We start from the raw sequence: 20,784 nt of genomic DNA on the forward strand, positions 1-20,784 counted from the left end.
CCTGGCTATTCTCTGCCTGGTATAGTCTGCCTAGATAATCACACAGCTTTCCACTACCCACATCTTTTAAGACTTCATTCAAATGTCACCTTCTTAGTATAAGTTACATGTATCTATCCTACTAAAAGTACAATCCTCAGCCATCAAGATAACTCACCCAGGAAGGGTCCTGCTTTGCCATTTGCATGATCTAAGTACCAGTCCCAACCCCCATAGCACTAGGGAAAGTTTCAGTGTCATAATATCTCCCCCTATCCTCTTTTTCTACCCATTTATCTAGAAAAAAGAAAGTCATCCCAGCTCAGTGAAACTCAGTAATTAACTAAATAAAATTAGAATCCTAGTTTCTCTTCCCATATCCAGCTCCTAATTCCTCTGGTCCTGTCTTATATTTTATTTCTCATAACACTTAGCACCTTAAATTTTGTGGTGTGACTTTTTTTTTAACTTCTGATTTTGAATAGTCACCATCATCCCTGGCATGTAAGTCCCACAAAAGAAATAACCTTTGTCTGTTTAGTTTACTTATATATCTCAAGTGCCTGAAGATACTGGTAGATAGTAGCCTCTAAATAAATTATTCGTTGGAATCCTGAATGGGTAGATGGATGAAGTGCTTTATCAAATCACAGGAATTTACTGGTAGTCCTTATCCATCTATCCATTCATACAACCATTTACCAACCATTTTAATTTTTAAATATTTTATTTATTTATGTTAGAGAGAAGAGGAATTGAACCTGAGACCTCATAGCCTCAGACATGAAATTCTTTTTCTTAACCACTATGCTATCTTCCCAGTTCCCAACCATTTTATCAATCAACTCAGTGTCAGTTCTGTATTCAGTTATGTATCTATACTCCATTTTCCCATTAGACAATTTGATAGTTAAAATCTAGCATCATTTAATGTTCTGGTCTACAAAGATAAAGCCAATGTGATAGAATGAACCTAAATGAAGGTTCTAATTAGCACTAGAGCTTCCTGTGCTGGCAGAAACAGTCTCTATCTGTACTTTCTAGAAGAGTGGCCACTGTCCAGTGGAGTCCAGTGGAGTAGTGAGCATTTAAAAAGTAACTAGCAGGGCCCAAGGACCCTGGCTAGAGCCCCCGGTCTCCACCTGTAGGGGGGAAGCTTTACACGTGGTGAAGTAGGGCTGCAGGGGTCTCTCTCCCTCTCTATCACCCCCCCTCTTGATTTCTGTCTCTATCAATAAATAAAGATTAAAAAGTATAAAATCTAAAAAAAAAAAAAAGTTTTAAAAAATGTAACTAGCATAATGAAAGGGCCAGATTATTTATCATTTTATGATTATTTAATTGGCCATATGTGGCAGACAGGTGCTCTGTAGAATACTAGAAGCCTAATTCATCCTATTTCCTTCACCTAAAACTAGATCCAGACAAAACGGATAGAACTAGAGATAATTATCTTTATATGTCCTAATTAACTTGTGAACTTTATATATCCAAATTTACTTGCGAAGTGATTCTGCTATCATCTTTTTTTGTCACAGATGAGGAAGCTGAGGTACAGAGAAGAAAAGTAATGTAATATTGATCTGTTATAGTTTGAGCCCAAGCCATTGAATTGCTGAGTCAGTCCATTCTTTCTCTCTCTTTTTTTTAATTTCTTTGGAATATTAATGGTTTACAGTCAACAGTGAACAATAATTTGGGGTTTTTGTTTTGTTTTTGTTTTGTTTTGCCTCCAGGGTTATTGCTGGGCTCAATGCCCACACCATTGCTCCTGGTGACCACTTTTCCCCCCCTTTTGTTGCCCTTGTTGTGGTCATTACTGTTGCTGTTGATGTCCTTCGCTGTTGGATAGGACAGAGAGAAATGGAGAGAGGAGGGGAAGACAGAGAGGGAGAGAAAGACAGACACCTGCAGACCTGCTTCATCGCCTGTGAAGCAATTACCCTGCAGGTGGGGAGCCTCGGGCTCGAATCAGGATCCTTACACCGGTCCTTGTGCTTTGTGCCACGCACACTTAACCTGCTGCGCCACCGCCTGGCCCCCAATTTGGGGTTTTTTTATAGACAGAATGTTGTAGAAATAATAGTTAACCCATATTACAACCTTAAGAGAACTGCCGAGAATATCTATTCTAAGACACCCAAGGCATGTTGTTAATTACATGACTTTATTTCCTCAGAAAAGATAACTAATAACAAACTACCATCTCATCTTAACCACTCTTTCTGTGATTTTTGAATGTGTCTTCTTCCAAACATCATTATTAGGAGTCCGGTGGTGGAGCACCTGGTTGAGAGCATGTGTTACAATGTACAAGGACTGAGGTTCAAGCTCCTGGTCCCCCCCTACAGGGGGAAAGTTTTGCAAGTGATGAAACAGTGTTGCAGGTGTCTTTCTTTCTCCCTTCCCACTTGATTTCTAACTCTCTCTAGCCAATAAGTAAACAAAGATAATTTTTTTAATTATCATTATTTCATCAACTAAGGTAAAGGTTTTGTAGTATATCAACCAATTTATATGAAACCTTCAAAATTTGTCCTCAAATCTAGTAAACATATTTCCTCCCTACTTCGCTATCTGTATGTAGCAATTTTTTTTAACTATTTCAACTTTATTTTACAACTTTAGTGAGTCTTTATAACTGCCATATGATGAACTATGCATATTTCAAGAGAGTAATTTCATGTGTTGACACAGAGTACAGGTGTGGAATCATCACCATTTATTATGTGACTTAGAGCTCAGATAACCAGAGCCACAGCTGACCCATAGGATGTCATCATGTAAATTAGGGGAAGGAGTGCTTCCATCTGGCAAACACTCTTCTCTGTCAGGAAATACAGTGCAGTAAGAAAGAGTAAGCTCAGCTGCACTCTCACCTAGCCCTCAGTGGATGTGTTTATACAGTGAACAACAGACACAGACACAAATGCCAGGCCTTAACAATGGCCTGATAAACTCATTTCAAAACACCTTCCTAAGGTTTTGAAGATTAATGTCTGGTTTGAATGTTACTAGAATAGACTATAGTCTTCTCCCAGCATAAAACTCTACACTTTTTAGAAAGGATTTTTTTTTTAATCTATAAAACTAGAAAACAGTATCTACCTTTGGGATATAGTAAACACCAAGAAAACTGTGGATAACAGAAATCAGATGGAGCAATAAAAAAAACAAAAACTTAAAGTCACAGTGCAGCAAAATAGCTCACCTGGATAGTGCATCTGCTTTACCATGTGTGAAATTCAGGTTTGAGCCCCATACCCACCTTAGTGGAGGAATCTGGTTCTGTGGTTCTATTTCTAACTCTGTCTCTAACTCTCCTCTATCTAAAACAAAGTCAGTCCAGAGCAATAGAGTCCAGATGAATAAGAAGAACAACATCTCTCAGAACAGAATAAGTCTCTCTCTCTCTCTCTCTCTCTCTCACACACACACACACACACACACACACACATACACACACACGTACACGCACACAAACACACACATAAGATGAGACTGGATATTAAGAGCAAACCTTACTGGACAAGAGAAAACCTGAGGACTTCAAAAGTAAAGTTGCTTTAAACTTTAAAACTAATGGGAAAATAGATTTCATAATATTTTAGCTACTGCTTCTTTTATAGAAGCTATTTCTCCCTTTCATTCATAGACAATCCAAAGAACATGAATTTCACACATATTTGTTGCCCTCTTGTCATAAATATGAAAGATAATCTGTAGGAGGGTTTTATTTTTGTGATTATTTCTTTTTTGGGATGAAGAGAATGCAATATAAGTGCTGTTTAATATAATTAGTCTGGAAAGTAAGGCTTGCCTTTTAATGCAACTATGACATTCAAATGTTAATTTAATAGAATTGTCTTTCTTGAGACTTAGTTCAACACTCATTGTAAGAATTTTTTATATATAATTTAAGAATTCTCCATTTTTAAAACCTTTGATTCCTAGATTGATTGTTTTGTGAAGGATGTTAAAGCAAGAATTGAATTCACTTTTAGTGTGAAATATAAAATCATGAAGACCAAGCATATAAAGATTTATTTCTTGATAACCACAAATGACCTGTGATTAAGATAGAACCTGATAATTTAAGGAACATTAACTTGTCTAAAGTAAGAACAGAGTCTAATTCATGAATGCAGTAATTTTTCTTTCTCTTTCCCTAATAGTCTACATTGGTCTTTAGCTATGACATGTACAAACCAGTGGGAAAACATTGACCATGGTTAATGAACTGAATGGATTTATTTAAGAAGAAATATTTAAAGAACTAAAAGTGTCAAATTATCTTCATGACACTCATATTAGTTCACAGAAACATAGTATAAAGTATGTCATAAATTTTGCTTCCTCTAAAACCCCATTTCAAATCTCATAAGATTGAAAGAAATAGCACATTTCCAAGTCTCTTACATTTTTACTTTAATTTTTATTCACTTATTTCAACATTTTTCCTATCTTTTTAACTAAGGTCTATAATGTAGACGTTATTTATTTATAGACATACAGTGAGCCCAGTAGAGACAACCATTTCAAGTAGACTTTGGAAACAAAATCAGGACTGGCTACTTTTTAACTAAACAAACTTGAAAACAATCTATTCTGTTATGTTTTTTATTATTATTATTATATAAAGGTCCCCAGGAAGGATCATATCTAACTTTGTTTTGTTCTTCTCTGAATTATGTATTTATGATATAGTAACAATGTAGCTCCTAGATGTGTCAAATAAATAACCACTGAGAACAAAATGAACATGCCTAAGTAGTCAATGGAATTTCAAGAGAAGAAAAACTCCCCCCAGCAAATTTTAATAATATAGCCTTATACATTATACTTACATATAATACTATCATATTATTAAAAGAATAATTTTCAGAGGATTAACAACATAAGCTGGTTTTGACTATAAGTTTTCTTTACTGTAATATCTTTGTGATAATGTATTCTGTATCCAAATCCAAACTGTTTGTTAGAAAATCCCTGAAATGTAAGTCATGAACTTATACTATTTTCTAAAATCTAGAAACCTAAATTTCAGAGAAACCCAAAAAGATGACAAGAAGTCAAACACAGGGCCAGAGAAATACCTCACTGTGTAAAGTACATGCCTTGCATGCTTGCAACCCACTTTCAAACCCCAACACCATATGGAAATGCCATGGCACTGGGCAAAGCTCTGGTACTATTCTCTTTCTCTCTCTCTCTCTCTCTCTCTCTGTGTGTGTGTGTGTGTGTGTGTGTGTGTGTGTGTGTGTGTGTGTGTGTGTGTGTGTGTGTGTACACGTGCGTGTGCTTCTCTGTCTCTCCCTCTCTAGCTGAATGAAAATCAGTCTAGGACTAATGCCAATGAAATTAAACATGAGTGATGTCCCAGCTCCGGAAAGAATAAAATAAAAAGCCAGGTCATGTCTTCAGAAAAGGATACATGACTGTATCAGTGAAATGGAAATAGTAATAGTTACATTATCCCATACATCTAATGCCTTTAGCATACTTGCTAGTAGGCCATAAGCCCTTAATAAAAGTAATTGTGAATATTACTAATCTATCATTTATTTTATTTTGATAGTCAATAACTATAATAGTTACACTAAAATTAATGTTCATGAATTAATGACTGCCGTGTTCACATGACAGTTTATAGATCAGCTATTATTAGTGTCATTATTCCTAACTTGTCATTCAGTTAGTTGAACTGTAAGTGATAATGGAGAAATACCTACAATTGCTTCTGTAGTTAGATCCAAATCATACAGAACATAAAAGGTAGGGGCTGGGTGGTGGCACACCTGGGTGAATGCATTTGTTATAATGTGCAAAGGAACTGGGTTCAAACCCCCAGTCCACAACTGCAGTGGGGAAGCTTCATAAGTGGTAAAGCAGGGCTAGGGGGTGTCTCTGTCTCTCTCCTTCTCTATCTCCCCCTTCCTCTCAATTTTTGGCTGTCTCTATCAAGTAAAGATAAGAAACATTTTTAAAAAATACAGAACGTTGAAGGTTGAATATTATCTCTTTGGTGCAAACAAATCAGTCATTGTTAGTAAGGAAACTATAGTTGGGTAAAGGAAAGAAGGTAATTACACTTTACATACTTCTTATTATTACCATCATTATACAGGCCTTTTTCTCTTTCTTTTACATTTTATTTATTTACTTATTTATTTAGTCCCTTTTGTTGCCCTTGTTTTATTGTTGTAGTTATTATTGTTATTGTTATTGATGTTGTTGTTGTTGGATAGGACAGTGAGGAATTGAGAGAGGAGGGGAAGACAGAGAGGGGGAGAGAAAGACACCTACAGACCTGCTTCGCCTCTTGTGAAGTGACTCCCCTGCAGGTGGTGAGCCAGGGACTTGAACAGAGATCCTTGCTCCGGTCCTGGTGCTTTGTACCACCTGTGCTTAACCCACTGCGCTACTGCCCAACTCCCTATACAGGCCTTTTTCAAGAGTACTCTAGAAACTGGCATCCAATCCATTTATCATGCATATTTTAAAGTCACACTTTATAATTCTCTTAAATAAAAACCTAGGGGAAATTCCTGGAATCTAACCTTTCCATGTTATATTAAGCACCCTGATAGTCTCTGCACTCACAGTATGTTCTCCCAATCTCTTAATGAAGTAGACACTGTTCCCTCTGATGGCACCAAATTCCAGAACATAATAAATACTAAAAACAGAGTCAAGAAGTTGCCTTCCTGTCCCAAGCATCTGGTTTGAACCCCATCTTAATGGGTAATGTGTACTTCAAACTCTGCTTTGTTGTACAATCATCTAGAAGAAAAGGCAGAGAACTTTCTATGTTACACTCATCACAGTGTCTTGATTTGTGTAGCTTTTTCATATAGTAACATTAAGAGATGCTCTAAGACACACTGGAGTATGAGAAATAACAGAAAGAAGGTTCTGGAAAAGAAAGGAAAGAGAATAAAATAAGAAATTCAGCAGGTTAAGCACAGGTGGCACGAAGTGCAAGGACTGGTGTAAGGATCCCGGCTCAAGCCCCCGGCTCCCCACCTGCAGGGGAGTCGCTTCACAAGCGGTGAGGCAGGTCTGCAGGTATCTATCTTTCTCTCCTCCTCTCTGTCTTCTCCTCCTCTCTTCATTTCTCTCTGTCCTATCCAACAATGATGACATCAATAATAACAACAACAAAACAAGGGGAACAGAAGGGAATAAATAAATATTTTTTTAAAAGAAAGAAAAGAAATTATTCCTAGAGAGCATGGGAACTTGGTCAGAAAATTCTCAGGGAGAAATCCAGCATGTGAGAGAATGAGAGAGCCGAACTCACACATATCAAGACTTAAATCCAGAGGGAATGGGAAGAAAGGGAAACAGAATTCCCACAAATCATGGTATAATTATGTTTGGGAGACCACAAGAGATAATATGAAGCAAAATCATGAGAATGTTGGTTTGGTTGTTTAAAAAAAAGTCTACAGATGGATATGAAGGATTATGCTAGTTTAAAGACAGAAATACTGCAGCCAATTAAGCCAACCATGCCACCCTCCCCATGGTGCCCGGTGTGCAGTGGCTACAAACAGCAACCTCCTGGGTAATGTATGCAGCCTGTTGCTTGCATAGGATCCCCTAAGGGACCCTGGAGACAGCCCTTCCTACTCTGTGTTCATTTTATGCCTGACCTCCTGCGGCCCCTAACCTTAGGCTCCAGACAGGGATGTGAGGTGGTTTTGGGAAGCCCCAGGGCACTGTGGCCAGAGTCCACATTGGCCAGGTCATCATGTCCATCCGCACCAAGCTGCAAAACAAAGAACATGTGATCGAAGTCCTGCACAGGGCCAAGTTCAAATTCCCTGGGCGCCAGAAGATGCACATCTCCAAGAAATGGGGCTTCACCAAATTTAGCGCAGATGAATTTGAAGACATGGTGGCTGAAAAGCGCCTCGTCTCAGACGGCTATGGAGTCAAATACATCCCCAACCGCGGTCCCCTGGACAAGGCAGGCCCTGCACTCCTGAGAGCCTCAGAGGTGTCCCTTAATCAATTACAATAAATCAAGATCCTGCTTAAAAAAGAAATTAAAATAAATTGGTGAGTTCAAAAAAAAAAAAAAGACAGAAATAAAGCAGTTGTTATTATTCAAAGTGACATCCTAATGGACATAATTATCTCTAATGTTTGGACTCACTCCCCTTTATCTGTGAGTATGAAAGCAGTGCTCATTTGGCTATGCCCAGTATATGTGGAATGTTGGAAGGACAATCAAGATCATAGAGCCTGTTATCCACATCCTTTGCAGAATCATCTAGATGGCTATCTTAGTTTCAAATGCTTACTGTCTAATGTCACTCAGTATTATCTTTCAGGAATGGATTCTTACCCTAGAAGAAAGTCAAAATACAAGGTTCTGTGTGAGATTTTATTCACAGCTACTGTTACCTATATATTCACAAGATGTCCTGGAGTTCAGACCTGTGAGAAGCAGCTGGGTTTCATAAGTTCCTCACAAAACTGTCTGAAAATACATTTACCCCCCCCCCCAGCCACACACACACACACACACACACACACACACACACACACCTTACTATAGCTTTTTTTTTTTCCTTTTACCAGAACACTGCTCAGCTCTGGCTTGTGGTGGTGTGGAGGATTGAACCTGGGACTTGAGAGCCTCAGGCATGAAAGTCTCTTTGCATAACCATTATGCTATACCCCACCTTTTTTTTTTTAAATAGCAAAGCACTGCACAGCTCTGGCTTGTGGTGGTACAGAGGGTAGAACCAGGGACTTGGAGTTTCAAGAATCAAAGTCTTTTTTGTATAACTATCATGCTATCTCACCCAAGCCCCCCACAGACCACTCAATAGGCTCCTTCTACCTTCTAGAATACCAGGCGGAATTGATGGGTTGTGAACTGCCAGTACTCTGAGAAGCCCAGCAGTCTGCAAGTATTAGAAACATGAGAAGTCAGGGAAGTCATGGGTTCTTATGCAATGGGTATCCAGAATAATGACCTGTAACTTCAGGCAGATATGCTGTGATTTGTCTGTGAATTCATGTATCTGAATTAATAAGCAATTTTACCTTGAAAAAGTCAAACTTTCTGAGTCTCAGATTTCTGTTCTCCTTTTAAAGAAAGGGTTAGAGATGATCATCTCTCATAATCTAAAGTGTTATAATAAAACAAAATTTTCAGAAGCTTCATGAATGTAACACATTATTCAAAAGTTACCATTATTACCCTTTACGTAAATGCGATAAAGCCTATGACCCAAATAAGCCTGGACAGTTTTCTACCAATAAACAAAGACAAGGAACTGATTGCTCCAGTACCCACTTTTCCTGCCTGCCCCTTGATCCCTAACTCTCAAGATCAAGTCTTTGATGTGTCATTTTGGCTGTCAGTTTTGTGTTTTGATGTCATAATTCAAGAAACACATGGGCCTTAGGACACGGTTGGCAAACCACCAGTCAAATAAAATGGACAATGTAACCTTCTTTCAACAACTCTACTCCTGCAAGGTCCTTCCAAGGAAATCCTATCAAGCTGCAGAGGGAGAAGAATGTAGGCTTTTCACTTCTTACTTTTTTTTTCTCTCTCTTTTATGTGTGAGAGCCACTAGGTCTGCCAAATTTTTAGGAGTCAATAGGCAAAACTTGATAACAATAGAAGGAAGAGAAAACAATGCTTTCTCAAAAACATCACATGTGTTTTGACTCTTCGGTTTTTCAAAATGGAAGTCGCTTTGTTTTTGCTCTCATTGTAAAGATTTTTACACCATATTGTCAAATTACTTTTCAGGAAGCTTATCCTAGATAATTTTCCCACCCAAAGTATATAATGTACATTTCTTCATAGCCTCAACAAACTGCTCTGTTGAGTCTTGGCCAGTGTTTTGGCAAAACACGTTCTTTTTTTTTTCCAATCTGAATTATCTTTAGTTATTTTCGGTGGAAAATAATTTTTCATGTTCATTACAAAATATTTATGCGATTTTTGTTGCATCTCTTGTTCTGCTGACATAAAAGTGGTCTATTTTTGGTGTACTGTACCAAAGCAAAGGACTTTGGGGAATGACGGGGACTTTGGGGAGGGAGAGGGAAAGAGGAAAAGGAGAAAATTTGGGGGACCTGGTACATAATGAAATTGTATGCATATGAAATGGATCCATTGTAAAGCATTAAACCCCCTCCCTCCATACAATTTTTTTAAATTTTTAAAAAAGAGGTCTATTTTGTGTATTTCACCAAAGTAAAAAACTTGGGGGTGGAGCTTTCAGGTCCTGGTGGAGAGTGATAAAGGAGGACATAGGCTGGGGGTGAAGGTGTCAGGCAGCAGACTGAGAAATTTTACACATAGATCAAAAATCATATTTACTGTAAACCCTTAATCCCCTCCAGGAAAAACAAGATCAATTTTATCTTACTTATTCCTTTATCAGCAGAGTTATCACTGAGGCTGGGTGCCTGCACAACCAATCTACCACTTCCAGTGAGCTTTTTGTTCTTTTTATTTTTTTTTCTTTTCCTTTATTTGCTAGATAGAGATAAATTGAGAGAGTTCTTTATGTAATGGGCATAGGTCCTTAATATTCTGTTTAAAATGCTTTTGGGGGAGCCTGGTGGTGGCACAGTGGGTTAAGTGCATGTGGAGCAAAGAGCAAGGACTGCTTAGGAATCCCGATTTAAACCCGAAGCTTCCCACCTGCAGAGGGGTCGCTTCACAAGTGGTGAAGCAGGTCTGCAGGTGTCTTTCTCTCCCCCTTTCTGTCTTCCCCTCCTCTCTCCATTTGTCTCTGTCCTATCCAACAACAATAATTGTAATAGCAACAATAAACAACAAGGGCAACAAAAGGGGAAAAAATAGCCTCCAGGATCAGTGGATTCGTAGTGCAGGTATTCAGCCCCAGCGATAACCCTGGAGGCAAAAAAAAAAAAAAAAAAAGCTTTTGGCTTGTTATTTGCATTTAAACTGTGCTCACAGTTTTTGTTGTTGTTTGTTGTTTGCTTGTTTGTTTTTTCCTGTGTATAAATTTTCTTTCTGATTTTATGGATCCCAATGTTTTAGCCCTATGGTTTTCTTTTTATATACACTGTTTATTATTGTTATTATTATTAAGATAAAGGCAGAGGAATAGGGCAAAGGGAGGGAGAGGAAGAGAGAAAGACAACTGCAGCTCTGCTTCCACTCTGAAGATAGGGGCCAGGAGCTCATTAGGGGCCTAGCATATAGTTACTTGTCTACATTACTGGTTGTGCCACCACCAGGCCCATTAGCCCTTTTGTTTATTGTTTATTTGAATATTTTGCTGAAGAAAGCCCCCCCGTGCCTACCTTATCTATGCTTTTATTATTCTTCTTCATTTTTTAATTTTATTGTGTGGCCAGCACATATTTGTTATTAGGAGTAGCAAAGATTTCATTTCTTTTCCCCTAGTTATTAAAAAGGAAATTCCACATTTTCTCCTCTGACTTGCCAAGTCTCTCCCTCCTAACACTAAGTTCTTATATATGTGTGTGTCTATTTTTCTGGACATTCAACCATTTTCGCCTGGGTCTCCTCAACTGATGGAAACTGATTCTGACACCACTACCCAAGTGTTTTAATGAGTGTGGTTTCAGACTTCATTTTAATGTGTGGCAAGGCAAAGCTCCCAGTTCATACTTCAAAAATTCTCTGGGTGCTCACTCAGGCTTCTCGCTCCGGCAGTAGTTCAGCACTCGAAGTATTGAATATATGAAGGCATTCTGCAAAGTGTACACCCTTGTAAAAGTCCTAAGGCACACAATTTTATAGAAAAAGATTCATTGCCCCCTTTTAGGAGTCATAAAAGTGGTCACTGGTGTGTGTGTGTGTGTGTGTGTGTGTGTGTGTGTGTGTGTGTGTGTGTGTGTGTGTGTGTGTGTGTTTAAGAACAGAGTGTAGGTGGTAGAGAGAGTCAGGAATTTTCTAACTCACAAGTCACAAGTTTGGCTGGCTCTTTACAGCCGCTACGAATTTAAAGATGCTGAATAGTTAGGCAGGTAGTGACTCTTCTGCATCACATGTTCTTCAGGGCATGAGAGTCAGCACGCAGGTGAAAATAATGCATCTAACAAGGTTCCCATTGTTTGCAAAGCTATGTGGACTTTCTGCAGCAAATCAGATATTTGATCCTCTCAATCACAATCTTTCCTGCTGCATCTCCTCAACCATGGTTTGTCAGACCCTATGGCATTTTGAATCTCCATCTCCCACCCTCCCCACAGTGAGAGTCAATCTGTGTCATCTATAGTCTCTGGGTCAACCACTAAGCACCCAAAACCTTGTGAGGATGGCCATACTTATGTCTTCAACCTACAAATCACACAGCTTTGGAAATGCCATTGTTTCTCCCTGTCACCCTTGTTAGAGAATAAACATAACACAAATACCATCAAACCCCAGTCCCTAACTCAGCACCTGCATACGTCTGAATCTGGATAAATCTTCAGTGAATGGGTTAATGCAGTGTACTAAATATGTAGCCAGAGGAACACTAAGAGTTCTAGCCCAGTACCTGGATTTAGCATCAGCTTAGCTATGTTTACTTTTGTATCACAATATTAGCATCTCACTCAGTCTCTCCTCCAGAGCCATCCTATGCCCGAAACCCCTCCTCCAGCTCCTGCTGACAAACTTTCCCAGATGATGACTCCCTGTCAGTGTGAAAACATAACAACCATGCCTTACCTGCCTGCCAGAACACCACATAACCTCATATTAGACCATCAGGTGCCAGCAGCTAACTTGGGCCAGCTGCCGTCACCTAATAATGTTATACTATTTAGATCCTGTGTTCTGTCTGCTCCCTGCTTGGCACCAACCTAACCCTTCTGCAAGTCACATGCATGGAGCTTGCTTGAATAAGCCCAGGACATGTTCCAGAACAAGAACCCATCTTTTTCCCCTCACTTTATTGGGAAAGGGCAGTGTGTTATGCTTTACAGTTTAGTTGCTAACACATAGGTATAACCTCTCATCTCCCCATAACAGGTGTCTGTAAGACACTGTCTCCCCCAACCTAGGTCCTCCATCCTACCCCTAACACTCCTTCCCCAGAGTCCCTTGTTTTAGTGTGAACCCAATTTTTTTTAGGTCATCATAACCTGAGCTTCACCAATCCAGGTCAACCTTTTCATATAGAAATAGAGAGACAGAGGGGGCCAAGAGGTAGTGCCGTGGGTTAAGCGCACATGGCACAAAGAGCAAGGACGAGTGTAAGAATCCCAGTTTGAGTCCCCAGCTCCCCACCTGCAGGGGGGTCGCTTCACAAGTGGTGAAGCAGGTCTGCAGGTGTCTATCTTTCTCTCCCCCTGTCTGTCTTCCCCTCCTCTCTCCATTTCTCTCTGTCCTATCCAACAATAACAACAGCAACAATAACAACAAGAGCAGCATCAAGGGCAACTAAATGGGGAAAATGGCCACCAGGAGCAGTGGATTTGTAGTACAGGCACTGAGCCCCAGCAATAACCCCTGGAGGCAAAAAATAAACAAACAAACAAACAAACAGAGGGAGAAAAAGAAGGAAAGAAACCACAGCACTGAGGCTACCTTCAGTGCAGTGAAAGCTGGCTTGAACCTGAGTCATGAACATCCCTCAAGAGGAACAGGCTGGGGCTGAGTGGTGGTGCACCTGGTTAAGTACACACATTACAGTGTGCAAGGTTCAAGCCCTTGGTCCCCACCTGCAGGGGGAAAGCTTCACAAGTGATGAAGCAGGGATGTAGGTTTCTCTCTGTCTCTCTCCTCCTTTTTCTCCCCTTCCCTCTCAATTTCTGGCTATCTCTGTCCAATAAATAAAGATAATAAAAAAAAATTTATAAAGGGCAGGCTGAGTGGACTTCACGCTACAACCAGTTGCTCCACACAACCCAAATCCTTTTAAATTTCTAAACAGTAGTAGTAATGGCCTTGTTGAAGCTTAACTTTTTTTTTTAATTGTCAGCAGGTTTTATGACTGGAGCTTGGTACCAGCACTACAAATCCACCACTCCTGGCAGCCTTCTTTTTTTATTATTATTTTTTATTTAATAGAGCAGGTGGTACACCTGGCTAAGTGCTCACATTACAGTGTGCAAGGTCCTAGGTTCATGCGGCTGGTCCCACCTACAGAGGCAAAGTGAGTAGTGAGGCAGGACTTCAGGTATCTCTCTGTCTCTTTCGCTCATCTACCTCCCCCTCCCCTCTCAATTTCTCTCTGTCTCTATCCCATAAGAAAGAAATAAAAATATTTTTGAGGCCAGGTGGTGGCGCACCTGTTTGAGCACGTGTTACAATGCACAGCAACCCGGATTCGAGCCCCCAGTCCCCACCTGCAAGGGGAAAGCTTTGTGAGTGATGAAGCAGTACAGCAGGTATCTCTCACCTTCTCTATTATCCCCTTCCCTCTCGATATCTGGCTGTCTCTATCCAATAAATAAAGATAATTATAAAAGTTTGGGGGGAGCCAGGTGGTGGTGCACCTGGTTGAGCTCACATATTACAGTGTTCGAGCCCCAGTCCCCACCTGCTGGGGGAAAGCTTTGCGGGTGGTGAAGAAGTGTAGCAGGTGTCTCTCTGTCTTTCTCTCCCTGTCTATTACCCCCTTCCCAATCGATTTCTGGCTGTCTCTACCCAATAAATAGAGATAACACAAAAAACTTAATTTATTTAATAGGACAGAGAGAAACTAGGAAGGAGAGGGGAAACAGAGAGAGAAAGAGAAAGAGAGAGATGTGTGGTACTTGTTTTGCCAATTGTGAAGCATCTCCTTCTAGGGAGGGACTGGGGGCTCAAACTCAGGTTATTATGCATGGTAACGTGTGTGCTTAATCAAGTGTGCCACTTCCCAGCCCCTGAAGCTCAACTTTTTGAAAGTGTCATGGAGTAGAAATTGAGATAATTTATATAATATAGATATAAATAAAACCAGGGATTATAAACATACATTAATACTATATCCAAAAGCAAGAGCCCTGGGTGTTTTTGTTTCATTTTGTCCTAATGTCTCTCTCAAACAGACACAATCCTTCACTTTTTGAGAAAGCAGAAGTCACTTTCATCTGGTTCCCTCCTTGTCCCCTCCTCCGTCTGAGCTCAGCACTTCACATGTTCATTTTGGTGGGAGTCCATCACAATACATCACCAGGAACACATGTGCTCCACTGGGAGTTTATTCCCTGGAAGATGTGAGTGGTGATGTAAATAACAGCATGATTAGAATCTGGAGGAAGTGATGCAGGAGAGAGAGCAGTCATGAAATAAGGCAAAACCCAGCAAGTGACAATCAGTATTGCCTTTGAGGGGTGATGTGGACAGTTTGGGTGTTCACGGGGAGCTTTGGTGGCGTTCATCAGCTGAAGCTGTCAGCAGAAACATTCATTAACTGGCAGCTGTTGCTTTACCATTTGGAGTGGAGCAATCCAGAATCCAAAATAGATTTCCAAGGATGAGAGCATTTCCCGTTAATAAGTCACAATAATGCCTAATTATGGAGTTTTTTTAAGTGAGTTCTATAGTACAAGAGTGAGACAGTGAGGATTGAAGATTTGCAATTAGACATGTGCCGAAAGATATAGCTTATGCCAGTATATTTCTAGGGCTGCAAGACCCCAGTGATGCCAGTGAGGCCCAGTGGCACCCATCCACCCCTGGGATCCACTCTCCAAACAACCTCAATAAAGTGGATTGATCCAAAAGGAATAGCAGTAGCAGTAGCAGTAATAAAGTAGTAGTTCTAATCTGTTATTGGAAATGCATATATAGAATGCTAATCATCACTATAAAGTCTAGGTCCCTCTTGTTTATACACTGGCTATTTCGGGATCTGAAATGTTTGTGGATTTTTCATTTGTATTATTAAAAAAGAAAACAAAATGTGACTAGATGTAAAAACAAGACATTTAGTGAATCCTGACAAGCAGAGAAATAAGTACCAATGGTTAATCATTGTTATTCCCATATTTGTTTTTTTTTTAATATTTTATTTATTTATGAGATAGGAGGAGAGAGAAAGAATCAGACATTACTCTGGCACATGTGCTGCCAGGGATTGAACTCGGGGCCTCTTGTTTGAGAGTTCAAAGCTTTACCACTGTGCCACCTCCCAGACCACCCATATTTGTTTTTAAAGTATTAATTTCAATTCAATCAATAGACTTGGCTGGTAATATTTACTTTCTCAATTCCTTAGCATTAAATGGGTCCCACTTAACAAGTTCGTAGTGAGCATTTACTTGTGCAAAGTAGGTCTAAAAGCAGTTATGTCATGATCTATTTATCACACTAAATGTTTTAAATATACACGTGAACATATTATACAATAATTGTATTAAAAAGTCTCACTTTTTGCTTAGCTTTTATTGTCCAGAAAATCTGTGCTACAGTATTTTACCATTGGTGATTTTCCTCCTAATAAAGGTCATTAACCAATCAATGCCTATAGACTTTTCACTAAGGAAGCAGAATTTTTTAAAGAATTTTTTAATTTATTTATTCATTAGAAAGATGGGGGAGAGAGAGAAAGAACCAGACATCACTCTGGTGCATGTGCTGCCGGGATTGAACTCAGGACCTCATGCTTGAGAGTCCGATGCTTTATCCACTGTGCCACCTCCCAGACCACAGGAAGTAGAATTTCTAACTTATGGAATCAATCAAAGAAGTAATTCCACACATACTACCTAAAAAAATTAGACTTCAAAAAGGTCTTCAAAGGATAGTGAGTGACCCACTGCCCAGTCAGTTCCATGGGACAGACCAATGCACCTGCTGTTATAGAAATAGAGTAACTAAGCCCTTCCTGTTGATGCTGATATTATGAGAAGTTAGGGAGTAGGGTAGGAAAGTCCAGGCAGGGGATCCCAGGGAAAATAGTGGACCCAGGAAAATTCACAGAACTAGGAGAAAAATCAAAGGTGAGAAACAGAGTAGAGTTTACAGTTAGAATTTCAATAAATAGGGGAAAAAAGAATGAGTGCCCAAAAGTAAGGTGAAAAATACTGTATCAGACCAAATGAGAAAGGAATGATGGGACAAAAAGAAGCCAAGTCACAAGGAACAATAGAGCACCCTGGAACAGTCCCTAGGTGAAAGGGGTGCCTCCTGCTGGCTCATTTACTGGGAAACAGAGGAGAAGACTCTAGTTATGCAGAAACCCCACGTAGTGGGAACTCAGAGCACCAAGGTAAAGGGCCACAAGACTCCTGATGCTGAAAGAGAAGCAGCTGCCATCCCCGTATATTCTCAGTTGACTTCCAAACAGCAAAGTGATTAAGAGCACAAGCTCAGGAATCCAGTTGCATGGACTCAGATCCCAGCTCTGCCACCTGCTTGTGGCAGATGTTGGACACTTCTCTCAGACTCCTTATTAAGCAAAATATACCACATTTGAGTAGCTGTTTCATGGAATTGTTGGTGCCAAATACAGAGAAAGTTCTCATCTAATATTAGATATTCTGTTCTCTCACATAGTGATGTGATAGAATATTAGACTGGGACTGGAAGGACTTTGGAACTTCTGCCAAGTGACTCCTCATCACTTCGACCTTCTTTAAAATGGTGAGGTGTTGGACACAGCACAGAAGTACAGTGAGATCCTGGAAACAGGGACACATTTGATGTACTGCATTGGCGCACTGACCCCTGTGTCAGGGAAACTGCACGGGAAGCTAAGAACACAAGAAAGGTATATATATATATATATATATATATATATATATATATATATATATATATATTCCTTAAGGTGCGCTTAACCTGGTGTGCCACCACCCAGCCCCCCAAGAAAGGTACTTTGAACCACACATAGTGGCAAGAGTTTCAGCAAGATAACCACACCTGGCGGTTTCAGCAGGCAAATGGGAAGCCGGCCCAGGTGTGACATATATGGAGTAGAAGAGAAGGGGACCTTGGCACAGAGAGGCCTTTTGGGATCTCCCCAGGCTCTCAGGGATACTCTCTCTCCTGGTGCCTTTCCTTTATAATTTCATTTCTGCACAATTTCTACCTCGTAATTTAATAAAAAGATCATGCCTACTGATCATGAATGAGTGTTATCTTGTAATTCTTTCAAGAGGTTCCAGTGATGAATTCACAGGGGAGGTAGCTGAGAAAGGTCCCAGGTAAACTCCCACGCTCACAACAATTGCACCAGATACCTGAAGCTCAATCTTCAAAGCACATTAAAAAAAAAAAAAAAAAAAAACTCACACAAAAGTTTCTAGAACAGACCTAACCTTAGGCACTCACTCAGGCCAGCTTGAATCAGAACCTCTGGATCAGAGCCCAGGCATCTGCATTTTTAAAGCATCCCAGGGGATTCTGATGCACAAAGAATACTGAGAACCATGAGACTGGATGATCTCATAGTTGCAAGTGGACTCAGAATCTAGAGGTTTCCTCCCTCTTCAATTTCCTGCTGGGTATAAGTGACTCCAGGACCAAAGAGCATAATCATCATGCGCAGTATGAGACTTAAAACCCTATTCATATTTGACATCAAACCAGATACATAAATGCCAAGAGAAGCAGAAGCTCTTATAGAATGTCTTAGAAGTCTTTTGAATGAATATGATAAATTGTTATTATCTTCCATATATGAGGCCTTAGCTCAAGATTAATGTGGAAATTATCACTCAGTTGTGTTGCCAGGAAAAATTTGGAATCGTGTGAATAAGGGGAAAAAAGAGTTTCAGTAGGCTACCAGTCAAGTCCTTCATCTCCAAAAGATATATCAGTTTTTCCCTCCTATAACACTGCACACCTTTTTTACATAGCAGGAAAAAAATGACAAAAGGGAAATTCTGAGTTTATCAGAAGGAAATCAGGAAAGATTAGGATAATGAAGTAGTGGGCCTTGATTTAATGTAACACACTTCTTTCTACCTTTATCCAACACTATAAAGAAAGAGTGTAGTTGCTTTGGGAAGATGTTTAACCTTTCAGCTAATTAGTAATATAAGTAATATTGCTTTAACAGCAATAAGTTGTGTATTTGGGGGTGGTGGGGGATAGTGAGAGGAGGGATGTGCACTAATATAGTTGTGATAAGATACAGTTTTCCACAGACAGAGTAGAATTTTCCAGAGGGTAGAGATCTATTCTGTTACATGTTCACTTTACATGAAACACTATATTTGTAATATATTCAATCCCATCACCTGGCATATTCAATACACTAGAATAGTAGAGTATTTCTGACTACTAGCAAAAGAAAATACTGGGGGCCAGGTGGTGGCGCGCCTAGTTGAGCACACGTTACAATGTGCAAGGAACCAGGTTCAAGCCCCCAGTCCCCACAAGTGGTGAAGCAGGGCTGCAGGTCTCTCACCCTTTATATCCCTCCCTTCCCTCTCGGTTTCTGACTGTCTCTATCCAATAAATAAAAATAATTTTTTAAAATGTAAAAAAAAAAAAAAGAAAGAAAGAAAGGAAAAGAAAATACTGAGACCCTAAAGGTGGTTCAGTGGTAAAGCACATGCCTTTCATGCATGGGAATTAAGTTAGACCCTTGGCACCTTATGAGGACACCAAAAACAGTGACAAGGACAAAACATAATAGAACTCCATGAATGGCAAGTGGTGGTTTGTTTGCCCTCAACGTCTCCCTGCCCTCTCCACGTTTCTATCTCTTTTTGCCGGGTTAGCTTCGCAGGTGTTTCTTCCCGGACATGTGCTCTCTGAGTTGGAGAGAACTTGACCAGAGCCAACCTGGGCTGCTGAGTACCTGAGCCAACCTGGGCCGCTGCTTACTCAGCGAGGGAGAGAGACCAGGAACTCGTGGCGGAGCGGGAATGCAGCGGGAATGCAATGCCTTTATTGATCAGAGACAACGCCTTTATATCTTAGATACTGGAAGTAGCAAATCAGAAAAGGAAATGGCTAGGAGAGGGGGTGGAGAAAAGAGCATGAAGGTAGAAAGTTTCCATAGCAGCTGTTGCAGATAGTTCTAACCAGTGGGATTAAACAATACCCTGGAGGCAGGGTGGGTCTCAGGCAAAACAATGATTATGTAAATAGACCACAGCATCAAGCAATGCAGCATGGAGCAGGGGGGAGCTGGCGTAATGCCCAAAATCTTTTTGTCTCTAAAACTATAAAATGGAAGCCGGGTGATGGGCTACCTGCTAGTGTGCATGCTACCAGATGCTAGGACCTGGGTTCAAGATCCCAATTCCCACCTATGAGGGAAATTGCACAAGCAGTAGAGCAGTATTGCAGGTTTTTCTCCTTCTCTCTTTTACTCTCCCTCTTCCTATCACTCTCTGCCTCACTGTTTGTTTTAAAAAGACAAAATTAGGGAGTTGGGCAGTAGCACAGTGGGTTAAGCACAGGTGGAGCAAAGCTCAAAGACTAGCGTAAGGATACTGGTTCAACCCCCACCCCCGGCTCTCCATCTGCTGGAGAGTCACTTCACAAGCGGTGAAGCACGTCTGCCCAATGTCTATCTTTCTCTCCCTCCCTCAGTTTTCCCCTCCTATCTCAATTTCTCTCTGTCCTATCCAACAATGATGACAACACTAATCACTATAATAATAAAAAATTTTAAAAAGACAAAATTAAGTAAATAATTAAAAAATTGGCTGGGGAGGTGGTTCAATGCTAGTGCACATACAAGAAACATGGGGGTTTGGTGGCATTGCATTTAAAAAGAGAACTGCTGGGGGTCGGACATTTCTCTCTGTCCTATCCAACAACAATAACAACCATAATAACAAGGCTAAACAATGGCAGCAAAAAAGGGGGTAAAACAGCCTCCAGGAGCAGCACATTGGTAGTACAGCACTGAGCCCCAGCAATAACCCTAGAGGAAGAGAGAGAGAGAG

At 40.2% G+C, this 20,784-nt stretch overlaps 1 protein-coding gene and 1 non-coding gene across 8 annotated transcripts in view; one reads left to right on the forward strand and one right to left on the reverse strand.

Annotated features, from left to right (window-relative positions):
- FILIP1 (filamin A interacting protein 1) overlaps positions 1 to 20,784 on the reverse strand; it is a 263,869-nt gene that overhangs the window by 226,267 nt on the left and 16,818 nt on the right. For 2 of the 7 annotated variants that reach the window (XM_060205408.1, XM_016185297.2), the window contains exon 1: positions 7,655 to 7,675. The exons of the other annotated variants lie outside the window; for them this stretch is intronic. The gene's annotated coding sequence lies outside the window, so the exon portion shown is untranslated. Of the gene's footprint in view, positions 1 to 7,654; positions 7,676 to 20,784 lie in introns of those variants that run through there. 7 annotated transcript variants of the gene reach the window in all.
- On the forward strand, positions 7,473 to 7,606 carry LOC132532539 (small nucleolar RNA SNORA70). The gene has a single exon (XR_009544483.1). It is a non-coding gene; the product is annotated as a small nucleolar RNA SNORA70 (small nucleolar RNA).

This window comes from Erinaceus europaeus, chromosome 13 (genome assembly GCF_950295315.1).
Source record: "Erinaceus europaeus chromosome 13, mEriEur2.1, whole genome shotgun sequence".
NCBI classification, from domain to species: Eukaryota; Metazoa; Chordata; class Mammalia; order Eulipotyphla; family Erinaceidae; genus Erinaceus; species Erinaceus europaeus.